This window comes from Ornithorhynchus anatinus, unplaced genomic scaffold (genome assembly GCF_004115215.2).
Source record: "Ornithorhynchus anatinus isolate Pmale09 unplaced genomic scaffold, mOrnAna1.pri.v4 scaffold_264_arrow_ctg1, whole genome shotgun sequence".
Taxonomy (NCBI): domain Eukaryota; kingdom Metazoa; phylum Chordata; class Mammalia; order Monotremata; family Ornithorhynchidae; genus Ornithorhynchus; species Ornithorhynchus anatinus.
In genome coordinates this window covers 2,321,764-2,340,040 of record NW_024396743.1, presented here as the reverse complement: position 1 = coordinate 2,340,040, position 18,277 = coordinate 2,321,764, and the positions used below count along the sequence as shown (strand labels likewise).

At 59.3% G+C, this 18,277-nt stretch overlaps 1 long non-coding RNA gene across 2 annotated transcripts in view; it reads left to right on the top strand.

Moving 5' to 3' along the window:
• LOC114808841 overlaps positions 1-18,277 on the top strand; it is a 69,576-nt gene that overhangs the window by 42,555 nt on the left and 8,744 nt on the right. Inside the window, exon 4 of one of the 2 annotated variants that reach the window (XR_003756608.2) lies at positions 13,750-13,785. The exons of the other annotated variant lie outside the window; for it this stretch is intronic. This is a non-coding gene — a long non-coding RNA (uncharacterized LOC114808841). Of the gene's footprint in view, positions 1-13,749; positions 13,786-18,277 lie in introns of those variants that run through there. 2 annotated transcript variants of the gene reach the window in all.

The window sequence follows — 18,277 nt, the reverse complement described above, 5'->3', positions numbered from 1 at the left end:
GTTATACTGGACTCTCCCAAGCACTTTAGTCCGGTGCCCCACCCGGGGTCAGCCCTCAATAAATCCGATTGACCGACTGACCGACGAGTCGGTGGAGTGAGGCATTCCGGTCGGCCCGCTCGGTTTCTCCTCTCTGTGTGTTTGTGCGGGTGCGTTCAAATCAACGCGAGGACCCGTCGCCACCGTCGCAACATACCATCTCGCCGCCACCCCCGTCCCTCTCCCCTTCCCCAACCCCCACCCACCGGCCGTCTCCCCTCCCGGGCTCTTCTGGAGAGAGATAATTGAGCGAACCCACAGCAGGCCAGGGACGGCGAGGCCAGTGTTAATGTAATTGAATCAATTTGTTCGCCGCGGAGCATCGCCTCTCGCCCAATATTTTCGGAAGGAATTCGCCTACACGACGGGCTTGGCATGGGTTGGGGGCCGGGTGCGTGCGTCGGGGAGGGGGCAGACCGGGGTGGGGATATCGACTCCTCGTCTGTGAGCGGGCACCGTTCCACTCCGAGGCGGCACCGGCTCCTGCGGCGGGGAGGCGGGCACCGGCCCTTGCCGGGATCTGGGAAGGGAAAGCCCCGGGGACCTCTCTCCTCCGGCTCCCTCTCCCAAATCTGTGCCCCCGGCCCAGGGGCCCCGGGAAGACGGTCTCGGCAGAGACACCCCGGCTCCCCGCCGGACGGGTCCTGCCCGAGGCCCGGGGTTGAGAGCCGCGATTCCCTGGGTGGGGGGCGGGAGTCCGGTCGGTCCTATTTGATTGACTGTCAGCTGATTGTTATACTGTCCTCTCCCCAGCACTTAATATAGTGCCCTGCCCACAGTAAGCGCTCAATAAATACGACCGACTGACTGACGTCCCTCTTCTCCCTCCCTCCTCCCCCACCCCCTTTCTCCTGGCTGTCCTGGCTGTTGTGTGGTGGCTAATTAGCTTAATGAGTCTTTTTTCCCTCTCAGCTATTAGCAACCCTTGCTCCTGCAGCTTGAGAGCCAAGAGGCAGGGAGAGGTGAGAGAACCCTTCCTCCTCCTCCTCCTCCTCCTCCCCCTCCACCCCCAGCAGGGAAAGCGGCCTGTCGGTCCAGACCGTACCCGCTCCCAGCCCCGGCAGCGGGGCGAGGAGTTCCTGGCGCCAGGGTTAGTGCAGGTGGAGCCGGGCCGGGACTTGGCTTCCCGAGGCTGGCACTGGCGGGCCGGGGGCGGGGCCGAAGAGGCAGGCCCGGCCGGGACCCCGCTTGGGGCTGGACTCTGCGGGGAAACCGAGGAAGCCGACCCCCACCAAATCCGCCTCGGCTTCGGGGGGCAAGTGGGAGGACGGAACACGCTCTCCTTGTCGCCGTCAGTAACCGCTGCGGCGGCAAGGGAGGTGGAGCAGTAGGCAGACGTTCCTAGTTACTGAGGGCTGTGCAGAGCACTGTACTGAGCACTTGGGAGAGGACGCTAAAACAGTAAACGGACAGATTCGCCGCCCACAGCCAGCGTACCGTCCGCGGTGGGGAGACGGACATCGATCGGAATAGAAAAATGACAGCCACGGACGTAAATATTGTGGGAGTGAGGCGGAGGTGAATAAAGGGAGCAAGTCAGGGTGACGCAGAAGGGAGTCTCCTCTTTCAGAATCCCCCCCCGCAGGCTTCCCCCCACCCCCGAGGACTCTCAGCGGAACAGACCCGGGCCTGGGAGTCGCAGGACTTGGGTTCTAATTCTGGTTCCGTGCCTGCCGGGTGACCCCGGGTGAGTCACTTCACTGTCCACTCCGCTGTATCGTCCTCTCCCAAGCGCTCAGTACAGCGCTCTGCACACCGAACCCAATGAATGCCATCGATCGATGAATGTCTCTCTCCCCACCCGGACTGTGAGCTCTTTGCGTGTTTGCCAACTCTCTGGTCGTCTCCCAAGTGCCCGTAGTCCGATGTTCTGCACACAGTAAGCGCTCGATGAATACCGTGGATCGAGAAGCTCGCCGCCTGTGCTCACCGACTCTTCCGAGAAAAAAAATAGCGGGGGAGAGAGAGGGACTCCCCCCAGCCCCTCCAAGATGGCTTTCGGTGGGAACGATGAGGCCGGGGAGGGTGAGACGGGGTCAGCCGGCGGTGCCCGGTCCTCCCCCGGCCAGGCCGGACGGAAGCCGCCCGCGGGAACCTCCGCGGGGCAGATTCCCGGCCCGGGCCCGGCCGGCGATGGGGCTGCTTTCTCGAGTCACGTCTCTGCTCCATCGCTTGCTGCCGCGTCCTCCTCCTCCTCGCGCTTCACCCTTGGGTGTGCGGTGCTGCATTGAGCGGCAGGGCGGCGGTGGGCCTGACACAGTGTTCCGCACACAGTGAGCGCTCGATAAGTACGAGTGAGCGAGTGACACGCCAGCCGCGGCTCCGGGGGATGGAGCTTACTGACGCAGTGGTTTTATGGCATTTGTGAAGTGCTTACTGTGTGCCAGGCACCGTCCTAAGCGCTGGAGGAGATGCAAAGTAATGAGGTTGGATGCAGTCCCTCTCCCACATGGGGCTCACGGTCTCCGTCCCCTTTTGGGGGGTGGGGCCCAGAGAAGTGAAGTGGCCTGCCCGAGGTCGCACAGCCGACATGTGGCAGACCTAGGTTTATTTATCTTTTTTTTAAAAAAAAAAATTTTAATGGTCTTGGTTAAGCACTTACTCTGTGCCAGGCACTGTACTAAGCCCTAGCGTAGATGCAGACCGATCGGGTTGGACCCAATCCCTGTCCCGCACGGGGGGGTCACATCTTCATCCCCATTTTACAGATGAGGGAACTGAGGCCCAGAGAAGTGAAGGGACTTGCCCAAGGACACCCAGCCGCCGTTCTGTGGGGCTTTGGATTATTTCCTCCCGGCTAACTCCAATCCATTTATCCGAGCAGGCAGGCGGGGTGGTCGGGGGGAGGCTGCCATGCCGCCGACGCTCTGAGAGTCATTGAAATTAAGCATGAATTAAATGTACCATTAAAATTAAGTGTCATTCCAGGCATCTAATGAGTTTTATTCTTTTACCAGTTTCATTCCTCTGTTTCTGATGCCCGGACAACTTCCTCTTTCATTTTCTCTTAGTGGATTTTCATTTAGGAGTTTGTCATATTAGTTAACATAAAAGGGGAGGTGATTTTCTTTTCTCCTGAAGTGAAACAGATTCCCTCTGGGCCCTGCCCGAGATCCAGGTCGGTTCAGATCATCCCGAAATGGGGAAGAAAAACAAGGCCCCGCAGGGGGAGGTGCGAGAGCGAGGAGGAATCAACGATCAATCAGGCGTATTGACCGAGCCCCTACCGTGTGCCGGGCACTGGGCTGAGCGCGCCGGAGAGACGTGGACCGTGTCGAACCGGACGATCCCTCCCTCAAGGCCTCTGGACTGTCAGTCCTCTGTGGATAATAATAATGATGATGATGAGGGTGGTATTTGTTAAGCGTTTACTATGTGCCAAGCACTGTTCTAAGCACCGGATAGGTAACGTGTCTACCAACCCCGTTAGGTCGAACTCTCCCAAAAGCACAGTAGGGTGTTCTGTACGCGAGAAGCTCTCATTGATGGAAGAAATTTACAATGTACTTTGTGGAGGGTACTGTACTAAGCACTTAGGAGAGTCCAGTAGAGTTAGAAGACAGGTTCTAAGCACTGGGTTGAGGTACAAGCTAATCAGGTCGGACACAGTCCCTGTCCCACATGGGGTTCACAGTGTAAAGTTTGGGAGGGTTTGGTTTAAATTAGGATGGACAGAGCTCTGACATAGTCGCTGGTCAATAAATACCATTGATGGATTGCTAATTCTGTTGTATTGTGCTCACCCCAGTGCTTACTACAGCGCTGCACGGAGGAAGCGCTCAAAAAATACCACTGATTGCTTGATAATCTTGGTATTTGTTAACGCTCACTACGGTCGTCCATTTAATTGTATCGATTGAGCGCTTGCCGTGTTCAGAGCAGAGCAGTGCAGAGCAGCACGGTACTAAACAAGGGGAAGGTACGAGGAAGGCCCCAAGTAATCACTTAGCGAAAAGCACGATTAATATTGTCGTGAAGCGGCACAGCGAAGAGGCAGAGCGCCGATCCAGGAGCCGGAGGACCCGGGTTCGGGTCCGCCGAGTGGACCGTGGCCCGGTCACTTAACTTCTCTGTCCCTGAGTTTCCCCAGCTGTAAGACGGGGATAAATGATCACAGCCGTCTTCCCTCGCACCTCCCGGGGTTGTCACGAGGGCTGAGATGGACCAATTCAAGCGAGAGCGCTTTGGGCGCGAAAGCGACCCCCCGACTCGGGGACCGGCCCCCCGACGTCCCCCCGGCCTCCTCTCCGACGACGGGGCCTACGCTCGGAGGGCGGGACGCGGGGGCCGTGGCCGCTGTGTTATTTACAGAGAGACTCAGCCGACGCTCTCAGGAGACCCAGAGCCGGGCGCGCATTAAGATGGAGAGAGCAATTAACTACCAAAATAAGACACTTTTATGCCCTTTTTACGGACGTTTTAATGAACAAATAAAGAAACCGAGGAATCTGCATACGCCTCGCCAGCCGTAAAAACCTGACTAAATCGAGATAGAATGGCAAAAAAACAACAACAGAGAAAAGGGCAGCTCCCCGGCGGAAAGGGAGAGGGGAAGAAGAGGAAATGGGTAAAAGCAAACCGAGAGGGGACTGGCTTCCCCCAGCTGCCCATATTCGATGGTAAGAGTGAGGCAGGAGGAGCCCGGCTCACCCCGAGAGAGGGGCAGACGTGGCAGTTCCCGCAGGGAATCGTCAGATGGAAGTGCACCGTGGCGGCTACAGTCCAGAGAGCTGCACTTCGGGAATACACCCGCACGGCCAGGCGGGACGACAAGCAGCGGCGCCTAGAGGAAAGACCCCAGGCCTTGGGGGGGGGTCAGAGAACCTGGGTTCGAATCCCGGCTCCGCCACCTCCCCGCCGTGGGACCCCGGGCAAGTCAAGTCCTCAGTCCCTCCGTTGCCGCGTCTGTAAAATGGGGCCGGAAGACCGGTTTTCTTTCCCTCTCAGACGGGGAGCCCCAGGTCTAAGAGGCCTTCCCTGGCTGAACCCTCTTCTCCTTAACTCCCTTTTGCATCGCCGTGACTTGCCCCCTTTATTCAACCCCCCTCCCAGCCCCGCGGCAGTTAGGTCCATATCCGTCACTTATTTATTTCTTTTAATTCGTGTCTCCCCACTCTAGATCGGAAGCTCGTTGTGGGTAGGGAACGTGTCCGTTATATCGTTCTATTGGACTCTCCCAAATGCTTAGTGCAGCGCTGTGCACACGGCGAGCGCTCAGTAAATAGAGTTGACTGACCGACTCACCCTTTTCCTGCCTCCCTGTCTCTCACCGTCTCTCCTCCACTCTCCCCTTCTCCCTCACTTTTCCTGTCTTCTCTCCTCCCGTCTTCCCCTTTCTCCCTCCCTTCCCCCCTCCCTCTTTTCCTGCCTCCCTCCCCGTCTCCCCCATTCTCTTCCTTTCTCTCCATCTCTCCCCCGCTCCCTCACTCTTTTCCAGCCTCTTCTTCCTTTCTTTTCCACTCTTTTCTTTCTCTCCCTCCCTCTTTCCCCGACTCTCCCCATCTCCTTCCCCTCTCTTGCTCTCTCCCCCATCCCTCGACTCCTTCCAGCGACTCTTTCCAGTAACCAGCTGCCAGAACCCCAGAGCTATAATTAGGCAAGTTTGGAGTCCGGGGCCGGCGAAGACGTTTCTAACGGAAACACAGAACCGAACCCCACCTCTCGCTCCTTCAGAGGTTTTGAGGTTGGGGCGATTGCAGGGGTGGGGGTTGGCGGGGTGGCGGGGGGCCCTTTTCTCTCTTTTTTTCCATTTCAGTATTTCCCCCGTGGGTGCATACGGCTCCAGCAGACTGAAACCCCGGGGATTTGCTCTCACGGTGAGCCCTGGAAATCCAGCTGCTCCGGACAGGTGTTCCATCTTTGTCGATTTGACCTGGGGGGGGTGGTTTTCTCCTCTCCCGCCCTTCACCCGAGCCCTAGATATATTGATTCTCCATGGGCCAGGGCTCCGGTATCACCCCGAATCTGATAATCACATTTAGGGAAGCAGCGCAGCTTAGTGGAAAGAGCCCGGGCCCGGGAGCCAGAGGACCTGGGTTCTAATTCTGCCTCCGTCACTTGTCCGCTGGATGTCTTGGGGCAAGGCGCTTCACTTCGGCACTGAGAACTTGGGAGAGGACGGAACTGCAGAGTTGGTAGACATGTTCCCTGCCCACAACGAGCTCTCGGTCTATCGGTCAATCAGCGGTATTTATTGAGCGCTTACTATGTACCGAGCACTGGACTAAGCCCTTGGGAGAGTACAATACAACATTATTAGCAGACCCGTTCCCTGCCCAGAAGGGCCTTGCAGCCGAGAGGGAGAGACAGATATTTGGGCGGGGATCGTCCCTATCTGTTGCCGAATTGTCCATTCCAAGCGCTTAGTACAGTGCTCTGCACATAGTAAGCGCTCAGTAAATACTCTTGAATGACTATTTATGTAAATAAATAATTTACAGCTACGGACCTAAGCGCCGTGGGGCTGAGAGGTGGGGAGGGGCGAATACCGAGTGCCCAAAGGGCACAGATCCAAGTGCAGAGACTGGCAGTGAATTAGCAATAGCGGGCATCTTTTCCACTTAGTGTACACTCACATGCCCGAGCCCACATCCGGTTATCCTGTAGCTCCCCCCTTCCCAGGGCTTAGCGCAGTACTTTGCACACAGTGAGTGAGTAACAGATTCCGCTGGAATGATCATTTTTCTTAAAACCATTACACACACACAGAGTTGCACTATTACACGTGTCTGCGTGACTCCATTTGGAGAGAAAATGATGGAAGAATGGGGGGGTGCCCTTCCCAGAATGGGGGCCTTTTCGTATTATTAAGCAGCGTGGCCCAGCGGAAAGAGCCCGGGCTTAGGAGTCAGAGGTCATGGGTTCGAATCCCGGCTCTGCCTCTTGTCAGCTGTGTGACTGTGGGCGAGTCACTTCACTTCTCTGTGCCTCAGTTACCTCATCTGGAAAATGGGGATTGACTGTGAGCCTCACGTGGGACAACCTGATTACCCTGTATCTCCCCCAGCACTTAGAACAGCGCTCTGCACATAGTGAGCGCTTTACAAATACCAACATTATTAGCATTATTATTATCCTTTATTGGTAGAGGTTCCGAAGTGCTGAGGAGGTGGGAGGTGAGTAGCTAAGTGCCTGGGAGATGAGGACGCCAATGCCTAGGTGATTCAGGAGGGAGGGAAAATCGGGTGGGGAGATGAGAGTCGAGGCAGGGAAGGCTTCCTGGGGGAGGCGTGATTGTAGTAGGGCCTCACCGCTGGGGCGCCTAGTGGTCCGTTCTATCCAGTCTTACAAACCTCATCAGCGTTCGTGCAAAGAAAGATGCACCCCAGGGATAGAAATACGTAGAGAAGCAGTGTGGTCCAGTGGGAAGAGCCTGGGCCCGGGAGTCAAAGGACCTGGGTTCTAATCCCGGCTCCGCCACTTGTCTGCTGCCTGATCTCGGTCAAGTCACTTCACTTCTCGGCGCCTCAGTGACCTCGTCTCTAAAATGGGGATTGAGACCGTGAGCCCCAGGTGGGACACGGACCGGGTCCACCCCGATTCTCTCGTGTCTGCGCCGGCGCTTAGCACAGTGCCTGGCACAGAGTAAGCATTTAACAAATGCCACAATTATATGTATATAATGTATCAATGACACAAGGACGTGGATGACAGAATCATGGGAAGCATTTCCATGTTCTCTGCAAAAGGGTGTGTTCTCCCCCGCTTTTTCATGGTATTTCCTCCTCCAATTTTTCCTCCTCCTCCTCCTCCCTCCACTCCTCCTCTTCCATCCTCCTCCTTCCCCCATCCTCTTACCCCAGCTCTTCCTGTTCCCCTTCCTCCTTTCTCCATCCCCCCCATCCCTCCTTCTTCTCCCCCCAGTCCTCCTGTTCCTCCTCCCTCCTCTCCGTTCCCCCTCCTCCGCCTTCCATCGTCCATCCGTCCCGCCGGGCCCCTCCTCCCCGCTCCTGCTCCCCCTTCCAACCCCCATCCTCTGCTGTAGCCCCTCCCGGCCCCAGGGCCTTGGCTCCGCGGAGAATCAAATTTCCTGTGCGGCAGTAATCGCTCGTTCATCAACTTGACTCGGTTTTCACAGGTGCAGCCAAATGTGTCCGATCGGAGAGAGCGAGAGGCAGAGACAGAGAGAGTCCCCTGCCCCCCCCCCCCCCAATCTCCCGGCTGCCCGCGGACCCCGCCGGGCACCTCCCCCACCTCCCCACGGGCCGGACGCCCCTCCGGGTGGGTCAGTCCATCCTACCGCCGCCTCGCCCCCTTCTTCCCCTGGGCTGGGTCGCCCGGTGCCCCCTCAGCCGCCCAACCGGAGCCACCAAATGCTTCAGGGGGAGATTTACAACCATGTACCCCCCCCCCCACACGTGGCAGGGCAGATGTGGCATCCTGGCCAGCCCACGTGTGTGCTCGTGTGTGCACGGGCACCCTTGGGGGTGCAGGGGTGCCACCCGGGACCACAGGCGCCCGTCCTCACGTGGTGAGGGAGGAGGGCACCGCTTAATCAATCGACCGACCGAACGGCCGTCGACGGTATTTATCGGGCGCTTACTGCAGGCAGAGCAGTCAGCCAGTCGTATTTATCGAGCGTGACTTGGGGCAGAGCACTGGACCAAGCGCTTGGGAGAGTCCAGTACAGCAAAAGAGCAGACACATTCCCTGTCCACAAGGTGATTACAGTTTAGAGGGAGAGACGGACATTAGTAGGTATAAATCAGTGTCTGACGGGTCGGTGGCACAGAGCACGGTGGGGGGGTCCGTTTGCCCGGTTGCCCTCTCTCTGCCCGTCAGGCCTTCTCTCCCTCCCCGCATCCGGGGGTCCTTTGAGTGCAGCCCCCAGCCCCAAGCCAGAACATCCTGGCAGCGCCCCGTCAACTCCGCCTCAGTCGAGCGGGTTGGGAGCAGTGGGAAACTCCCCAGTTTGCTGGGCCTGGCATTGTGGCATCTTTCCGTCCGGGGAGGGTCTGCCCGGCGGCCGGGTTGTGGTTTCTGTTGGCCCGCCGCCAGCCGGGGGTCCGGGGGGAGACTCCATCCGGGGACCCCCAACTCCCTCTGCCAGACGTTTTTCCGGGAGGGCTGCCGGGTGCAGAGGGGACCGGACCAGAGAGTGGGGATGGTTCTGTGCCAGCCACCTCCCCCGCTGCGAAAGCAACTCCTGCGCCTACCCTGCCAGGAGTGGGACGGGCCTTTTCCGTCCGAGGTCAGGGGATTGCCCACCTGTGGGCAGGGGCCTCGGAAAGCCTCCTGAAGGTATTGTCGTGTGTTTCCCTCCCGGAAGCACACACGTACTCACATTTACACACACCCCTCTCTCTGCCTCTGCCTCTGGGCCACCGCTCCGCCTTGGGCAGCCGCGTCTCCTGACGCCTCCCCGTGAATCCCGGTGTGTCGGCTGCCCCCCGGGAGGTCCCGGAGATTGAGGCAGGGGTGCGGCGGGGTGGTGGTCCCCCAAAAGTGAGGGAGAGTCCCCACCCCGAGCCGGTCGACCCGTCCCGGGCTTCGGCCCGGCCCCTCGGGCGGGAATGGGGGGAGGGGAGGGCGCCCCAGAGGGCTTTCGCCCCCTCACCGCCACCCTCACCCACCGGTCGGTGGCCGGAGGGAGTGAGCGTGGGTGAATGTGTGAGTGTGGTGCTGGGGGACTGGGGTGGGGAGAGCCCACTGCCCACCCAACCCACGGAGACGCCCACCCCTCCTATGCCCGGTGTCCGGGCAGCGTTATCCGGCGGGTCCCCCAAATGGGACTCCCCCGACCCTCACGGGGACACGAGCCGCGGCTCAAGCTGGAGGAACCCGGGCTAGATAGGAGGAGGGACTTCCCATCTGGCGGAGGGCAGGAGCGCAGTCCGACGCCAGCGAGGGGGACGCCGGAGAGGGGGCCAGGCGTCGTCCCGGGGCCCCGCCGTGCCCACGGATCGGCCCATCCTCTAGACCAGAAGCTCACTGTGGGCAGGGCACGTGCCTGCCGACTCTGTCGTAGCAGACTCTCCCGAGCGCTCGGTCCGGTGCTCCACACCCCCTCTGCGCGCGATAAATACGGGCGATGATGATGACCCATATCGTAGAGAAGCAGCGTGGCTCAGGGGAAGGAGCCCGGGCTGGGGAGTCGGAGATGGTGGGTTCAGATCCCGGCCCAGCCACTCGTCAGCCGTGTGACTTGGGGCAAGTCACTTGACTTCTCTGGGCCTCAGTTCCCTCATCTGTAAAAACGGGGATTAAGACGGTCAGTCTCACGTGGGACAACCCGATCGCCTCGTATCCTCCCCGGCGCTTAGAACAGTGCTTTGCACATAGTAAGCGCTTAACAAATGCCAACATTATTATCCGAACTGTCTATTCCGAGAGCTTAGTATAGTGCCCTGCACCTAGTAAGCGCTCAGTAAATACTATCGAATGAATGACCCTGTTGCCCGGGAGGGCCCTCGGACCGCCCCCCCCGGGTCCGGGGTCTCCCCGGGGCTTCATTCCAGACAACGTCCCCGTCCCAGTCCGAGGAAGCCGGGCCCGGAGCCGGAACCGTCCGCGCTTCTCCCCGGGACGCTCGCCAGCTCCTGACTCCGCAGAGCGGGCGGCCGCTGCTTTTTATTTCGAGCGGCAGAAACCCATCATTGGGCTCCGTGCCTCTCCCCTCCCCCTCGGCCCCCCGCCACCGTCTCCCCCTGGCCGAAGGCCCCCCTCGCCCCCTTCCCCCTCCTCCACCGTTAACCCCCTCTCCCTTCCCCGCACCCCGCCTGTCACCAGGCTCCGCTCCAGTACATCAAAACTCCAGAGGGAAGGGAAAACGGCGGCAAACCCTCCCGCAAGTAGGTCGGCCGGGGGAGGGAAGGGGGGGACGCCGCCCCCCAAAACCCGTCTGCCGTGAAATCGGCTCTTCCATCCCTTAGCTTCCAGCCCCCCTCTCCCCACCCCACCCCCGCCGCCCCCCGGAATATTTAAAAACGCGGCTCTTGGCATACGGTTTTCCAATCAGAGCTCCCCGGGCCAACGATAAAAATTCCCCAAGTTATTGCTCAGGCTATTTCCTGCCTGCATCCTCGGAAGGGGAGAGCCAAGTGGAGAGGGCGGGGGAGGGGCAGGGGGGCCAGGGTGGGGGGCGCGCGGGAGGGAATCGCGCAGAACTCAAACCCGGAGCCTCTCGCCCCCGTTCATTCTGTGAAGGGGACGTCGCAGCCCCTTCGGTCACCTGCCGCTTTAGGCCCCGGCTTGAGTCGTCGGGTTGGAGTTGAGCTCCGGGTTTCGGGACGTGTGCGGCCCAGTCCCGCCTCTGTTCCTGCCTCCCCGGCTCACTTCTTAGTCCAGCGCTCGGCACACGGTAAGCGCTCGACAAATACCATCGATGGACGGATTGACATTGATTGATCGCCACTGCTGGCTCCCTGGCGTTGAGCGACAGGCTCGACATTCACAACCTCTGGGCCGGACGTTGGTAGCCCTGGCATCTCTGGGCTTCGTACTCGTAGCCCTGGCACCTCTGGGATGCACATTCCCAGTCCTGACGCCTCTCAGATGCACATTCGCCGCCCTGGCGACTCCGGGTTGTCAGTTCATTTAAGAGCCCGGGCTTGGGAGTCAGAGGTCATGAGTTCGACTCCCGGCTCTGCCACTTGTCAGCTGGGTGACCGTGGGCAGGTCACTTCACTTCTCTGGGCCTCGGTGACCTCATCTGTCAAATGGGGATGAAGACTGGGAGCCCCACGTGGGACGACCCGATTCCCCCGTGTCTACCCCGGCGCTTAGAACAGGGCTCTGCACATAGTAAGCGCTTAACAAATACCAACACTGCTACGTAGCCGCTGTTTTGAGCCCTGCCCCGGGCAGGGAGGTGGGTGACTTGCCCCCCTCCTAGCCCCACAAAGTAGACTCCCCTATTTCAAAGCCTCATTGGGTGACCTCATTTGGAAAATGGGGATTAAAAGCGTGAGCCCCACGTGGGGCGACCTGATTACCCCGTATCTATTCTGTTGCCGAATTGTCCATTCCAAGCGCTTAGTACAGTGCTCTGCGCATAGTAAGCGCTCAGTAAATACTATCGAATGAATATTAAGACCTCCTCCAAGAGGCCTTCCCTGACTGCACCCTCCTTTCCTCTTCTCTCACTCCCTTCTGCGTCATCCTGCCTTGCTCCCTCTCTTCGTCCCCCCCTCAACCCCACAGCCCTTATGTCCGTATCTGTCATTTCTTTATTTTTATTCGTGTCTTTCTCCCCATCTAGACTGCAAGCTCGTTGTGGGCAGGAAATGTGTCCGTTTACTGTGCTCGTTTCCTAAGCGCTTAGTACAGTGCTCTTCACACAGTAAGCACTCAATAAATAATTAATAATGTTGGTATTTGTTAAGCACTTACTATGTGCAGAGCACCGTTCTAAGCACTGGGGTAGATACAGGGTAATCGGGTGGCCCCACGTGAGGCTCACAGTTAATCCCCATTGTACAGATGAGGTAACTGAGGCACAGAGAAGTGAAGTGACTCGCCCACAGCCACACAGCTGACGCGTGGCAGAGCCGGGAGTCGAACTCATGACCTCTGGCTCCGAAGCCCGGGCTCTTTCCACTGAGCCACGGCCGTCTGACTGACTGCAGGATTCCGTTTCCCTGCTGTTCCCCGCGCCCTCGTTACCACCCGGCTGGCAGGAATGAGCTCGCGGCCCCGAGTTCCAATCCAGTCATCCAGCCAGGAGCACTGGGGGACTGCGGTCCACGTCCTGATGGGGTCCGCCCAGTGACCAAAGCCCTCCTGTGAGTCTCGAGAGCGAAATCAACCCCCCCCCCCCCCCCCCGCGCTGAACGGGTTCTGTACTGGAGCTCTAGAGCCTGTTGGCGGGAGGATGAAGAGGGGAGGAGGAGGTGGAAGAAGAGGGAGAGCTACCGAATGTATTGAGCGCCTCATTGGTGCACATCCCTGTACTAAGCGCTCGGGAAATACGGACCAACCCAGCGACATATTTGCTGCCCACGAGGAGCTTCTACTCTTACAGGGGGAGCCGGACAAAGAGAAGCAGCGTGGCTCGGTGGAAAGAACCCGGGCTTGGAAGTCAGAGGTCATGGGTTCAAATCCCGGCTCTGCCACTAGTCAGCTGTGTGACTTTGGGCAAGTCACTTAACTTCTCTGGGCCCCAGTTTCCTCATCCGTAAAATGGGGATGAAGACTGTGAGCCCCACGTGGGACAACCTGATCACCTTGTATCTACCCCGGCGCTTAGAACAGTGCTTTGCACATAGTAAGCGCTTAACAGATGCCATCGTTATTATCATTACAAACAAATTGAGCAGTTGAATGTCCAGTTGAATAATGCAGCTTAGTGGAAAGAGCCCAGGTCTGGGAGCCAGCGGACCTGGGTTCTGATCCTTTCATCCATTCATTCATTCAGTAGTATTTATTGAGCGCTTACTACGTGCAGGGCACTGTACCGAGCGCTGGGAATGAACAAGTCGGCAGAGGATCCTGATCCTCCGCCTGCCCAGTGGGTGATCTTGGTTAAGGCACTTGACTTCTGACTTCTCTGCGCCTCAGTTTCTTCCTCCGTAAAGCGGGTTTCAATCCCCATCCCCCCGTCTCCTCACAGAGAGACCGTGTCGGGTGTGATCTTTTTTTTTTTTTTAATGGCATCTGTTGAGTGCTTCCTCTGTGTCAGGCACCGCGCTAAGTGCTGGGGTAAAGACAGGCTAATCAGGTCGGACACAGTCCACAGGGGACTCTCTCCGTCGTAATCCCCATTTCTTACAGATGGACAAGCAGCTTAGCCTAGTGGAAAGAGCCTGGGAGTCGGAAGGACCCGGGTTCTAATCCCCAGCTCCCCCCTTTGTCTGCCGCGTGCCTTTAGGCGAGTCACTTCACTTCCCCGGGCCTCCCTTCACTCATCTGGGAAACGGGGACGAAGACCGCGAGCCGGCGTCCGACCCGGTCAGCCCGCGTCAAGCCCAGCGCTTAGTCCAGCGTCTGACACAGGGTAAGTGCTTCACAAACGCCACAAAAAAAAATAAAAATAAGGAGCCGGAGACAGCCGGTGGGCTTTCACGACTCGGAGAGCCGGGAGCTAAATGGGGAAGGCGTCGTCGGAGGAGGGGATCTTGGGAAAAACCCTCCTCGCCTTCGTGTCCCGAGTTCACCCCAGGCGGGGCCGGGGGAGAGCCTCCATCTCCTCTGCGGCGAGCTTCTCGGAGAGTTATTTCGGGAGCCTCCCTCCTCCCCGTCTCCGCTCCCACCCCCAGGCATCTGCGCTCTCGGTGGTGAGCGCACAGGGGCGGGAAGCCCGGCTGATCTGGAGCCGATCTCCCCCCCTCCACCACCCGCCACTCCCCAGCAAGGGCTCGGAGGCTCCGCTCTCCTTCCTGCCAGCTGGCGCCGCGAAAACAACAGCAAGCGGCGTGGCCCAGCGGATAGAGCCCCGGCCCGCGACGTCCGGCCGTCTGTCTGCGCGCCGCGGGCGGGGAAGGTGTCCGTTTATCGTCGGATTGGGCTCTCCCGAGCGCTCGGTGCGGCGCACCGCCCGCGGTGAGCGCTCAGTAGATAACGACGCAGTCGAACGGACGGATGAATAGAGCCCCGGCCTGGGAGTCGGAAGGACCTGGGTTCTCATTCCGGCCCTCCCGCCCGCCTGCAGCGGGGCCTTGGGCGAGACGCCTCTCCGTGCCCTCGTCCGTAAAATGGGGATTAAAACCGTGAGCCCCGGGTGGGGCAGGGACTGAGTCCAACCTGACTGGCTTGGATCTACCCCAGCGCTTAGTGTAGTGCCTGGCACAGAGTAAGCGCTTAGCAGATAGCACAGACCTGGGCACGCGGGCGCAGAGATACACTCCGCCACGTCTCCTCGAGTGGGGGATTGCCCACGTGCGCACGCTCGCAACGCACACGGACGCACGCACACAGAAACACACTCCCCCTCCGTCCCTCGGTTGGCAGGGGGATGGGAGCCCGGTTGGCAGGGACACGGAGAGCCCGGTTGGCACCGCCGAACTAGGAGGAGCCCTTTGGTAGCGCCAGTCGTCGTCATCGTAGTGGCATTCGTTGAGCCCTTACCACGTGCCAAGCGCTGGGCTGACCCCTGGGGTAGGCGGGACAGTCGGGTCGGACCCCATCTCTGTCCCACCGTGGGCTCGGTGTCCGAGAAGGAGGGAGAACGGGGGGGGGGGGTCCTACCCCCATTTTCTAGGTGGGTAAACTGAGGCCCAGAGTGGGTGAGTCTTGTGTCCTTGGTTCCTCCTCGCTTTTCTCGCCCGAACAGTTTCTGCTGTTTCAGGGCCTTGGAGAGGGTGGCCCGGGCAGGCCCGGGCCCGGGCAGGTGGGCAGCGAGGGAGCGGGCGCTGGAACAGGCCGGGGGGGGGAGGATGAAGACTGAGCCCCATGCGGGATGCGGCCTGCGTCCAACCTGATGATCTCGTATCTTCCCCGGCGCTTAGTACGTAGCACACGGTAAGCGCTTAACGAATACCATACAAAAAATAAGGTGTCGAAGCCCCGTTTTACAGACGGGGAAGCCGAGGCCCAGAGAAATGAAGTGACTTGCCCGGCGTCACACAGCGGGCAGAGCCAGGATTAGAACCCAGGTCCTTCTGATTCCCGGGCCCACGTTTTTTCTCACGTACAGGTCTGCGTTCAGTGGAGCATATGGCGTCTCCCGGACGCCTCTCGGCCCCTCCCCCTGGCTCCGCCGAGCCCTCTGGAGAGGCGGGGGGTGGGGTTGGGGATGGTCAGGGCCCCCTCACGGCCTCCCACCAGGGGTCTCTGGGGGCGTGTCTAATTTTTTTTTAAGGTCATCGTTAAGCGCGTACTACGTGCCAGACACTGCGCTAAGCCCTGGAGTAGATACAAGCTAATCAAGTTGGACCTAGTCCCCGGTCCTCATGGGGGTTCACAGTCTTCCTCCCCATTTTCCAGAGGAGGGAACTGAGACCCGGAGAAGTGACGTGACTCGCCCAGAGTCACCCAGCAGACAGGCGGCGGAGCCGAGATGAGAACCCGGGTCCTTCTGACTCCTAGGCCCCGGCCTCTCCCCGCTAGGCCGTGCTGCGGCTTCAGGTCCAGCGGACGCACGGGGAAACTGAAATGGGAAGACCCCCCCCCCCCCCCCCGCCCCCATCCCCCTGCCTTCCGCTAAGCCTTGGGAGAGGGTCCCAACGGCGCGATTAGAACCCCGGCTTAATGATTATGGATGGCGCTTGGAACGCGTATTTAACCTGGCGGAATGAAATACGAATCTAAAATACGCCATCGATGATGGGATTTAGAGCGCAGGGGTTCGGGTGGGAACCCCGGAGTCCTGCTGTTGGACGGGGTCAGGGCACGGTCACCTGGTGCCCCGGGGGTGGGATTTCATTTCCGAACTCCCGCCTCGGTTGGGCATTCCGCTAGAGAAGCGGTGTGATCTCGCGGGCAAAGCCTAGAGAAGCAGCGTGGCCCGGTGGAAAGAGCCCGGGCCTGGGAGTCAGAGGTCGTGAGTCCGACCCCCGGCTCCGCCACTTGTCAGCCGGGTGACTGTGGGCGAGTCGCTTCACTTCTCTGGGCCTCAGTTCCCTCATCTGTCAAATGGGGATTAAGACCGGGAGCCTGCGTCTACCCCGGCGCTTAGAACCGTGCTCTGCACGTAGTAAGCCCTTAACAGATACCAACATTAGTAGGGGTGGGTGGGCTCGGCGGAGGGAGCTGGGGATTTTCGGGGTGCCAACTCTGGGCCGAGCCCTGGGATAGGTAGGAGATAGCTAGGACTCACAGAGGCTTTCCCCGATCAATCTCTCCTCTCTCCTCCCTCATCTCCCCCCTCTGGTGCCGACCCCTCGCCCGCGCCTCTGGCCTGGGACTCCCTCCCCCTCCATATCCGACAGACCCCCGCTCTCCCCCGCCTTCAAAGGCTTGTTAAAATCACACCTCCTCCGGGAGGCCTTCCCCGACTAAGCCCTCATCTCCCCTCCTCCCACTCCCTTCTGCGTCGCCCTGGCTCTTGGATCTGAACCCTTTATGCACTTGCTATTCACCCCGCCCTCAAGCCCGCGGCGCTCAGGCCCAGAGCCGTCATTTCTCTCGGTGTCCGTCTCCCCCTCTAGACTGTAAGCTCCTTACGGGCAGGGCGCCTGTCTACGCACTCCGTTACCTTGTGCTTTTCCAAGTGCTTAGTACGGTGCTCTGCCCACCGTAAGCGCTCAATAAATCCCACTGACCCATTTCCTCATCACTTTTGCACTTAAACCTTGGGGTGACCCCCCCCCCCCCCGCATCCCTTCCCGCCTCCCACAGCGCCGTGGTCCAAGTCTTTGAACTTTTCTTTCCTCTTACCTGTTATTTATTCTGTTTATCGCTATCGTTCTTGTCTGTCCGTCTCCCCCGATGAGACCGTAAGCCCGTCAGAGGGCAGGGACCGTCTCTATCTGTTACCGATTTGTATATTCCAAGGGCTTAGTACAGGGCTCTGCACATAGTGAGCGCTCAATAAATACTATTGAATGAATGAATGCATTTACTTCGGTATCCCTCTCCCCCGCTAGATTGTAAGCTCCTCAAGGGCGGGGCTCTCGTCCGTTAACTCTGTCGGACTCTCCCAAGCGGTCAGTACGGCGCTTCGCACGGAGTAGGTCGTGAGCTCCCTGAAGGCAGGGATCACGTCTACTGCGTCCTCCCAGGGACTCGGTACGGTGCTCCGTGTGCGGTAGACTGTCGGCTCTCGGAGGGCAGGGATGGCGCCTGCTGACTCTGTTGGACTCTCTCGGGTGCCTAGTACAGTGCTCTGCACACAGGAGACCGGAAGCTCCTCGAGGACAGGAATCGGGTCCACTAACTCAACTCTTTTCTCCCAAGCGCTCAGGATAGTGCTCTGCAAAGAGTGAAGACTCACGCAACAAAATCGACAAACTGATGGATCGATTCCCGATCCTAGCCCCATTCTAGCTCCTTGCGGGCCGGGAATGTGTCTCCCGACTCTCTTCTTTTGGACTCTCCCGAGCGCTTAGTCCAGTGCTCCACCCGCAGAAAGCCCCCAGTAAATGTGTGACCTTGGGCAAGTCACCTCGCTTCTCTACGCCTCACTTCCCTCATCTGTGAAATGGGGACTAAGCGCGTGAGCGCCGTGTGGGACGGGGACTGTGTCGAACCCCAGCGCTTAGAAGGGCGCTCGCCACATAGTAAGCGCTTAACGGGTACCGTTATCGCCGTCGTCGCCATCGTCGGTGGTGTCCGTCGAGCGCGCTTTGCGTGCGGAGCGTCAGCCCAAGTGCTCGGGAGAGGGCGAGGCAACCGAGTCGGTAATTTCTGTTTCTTCGAAGCC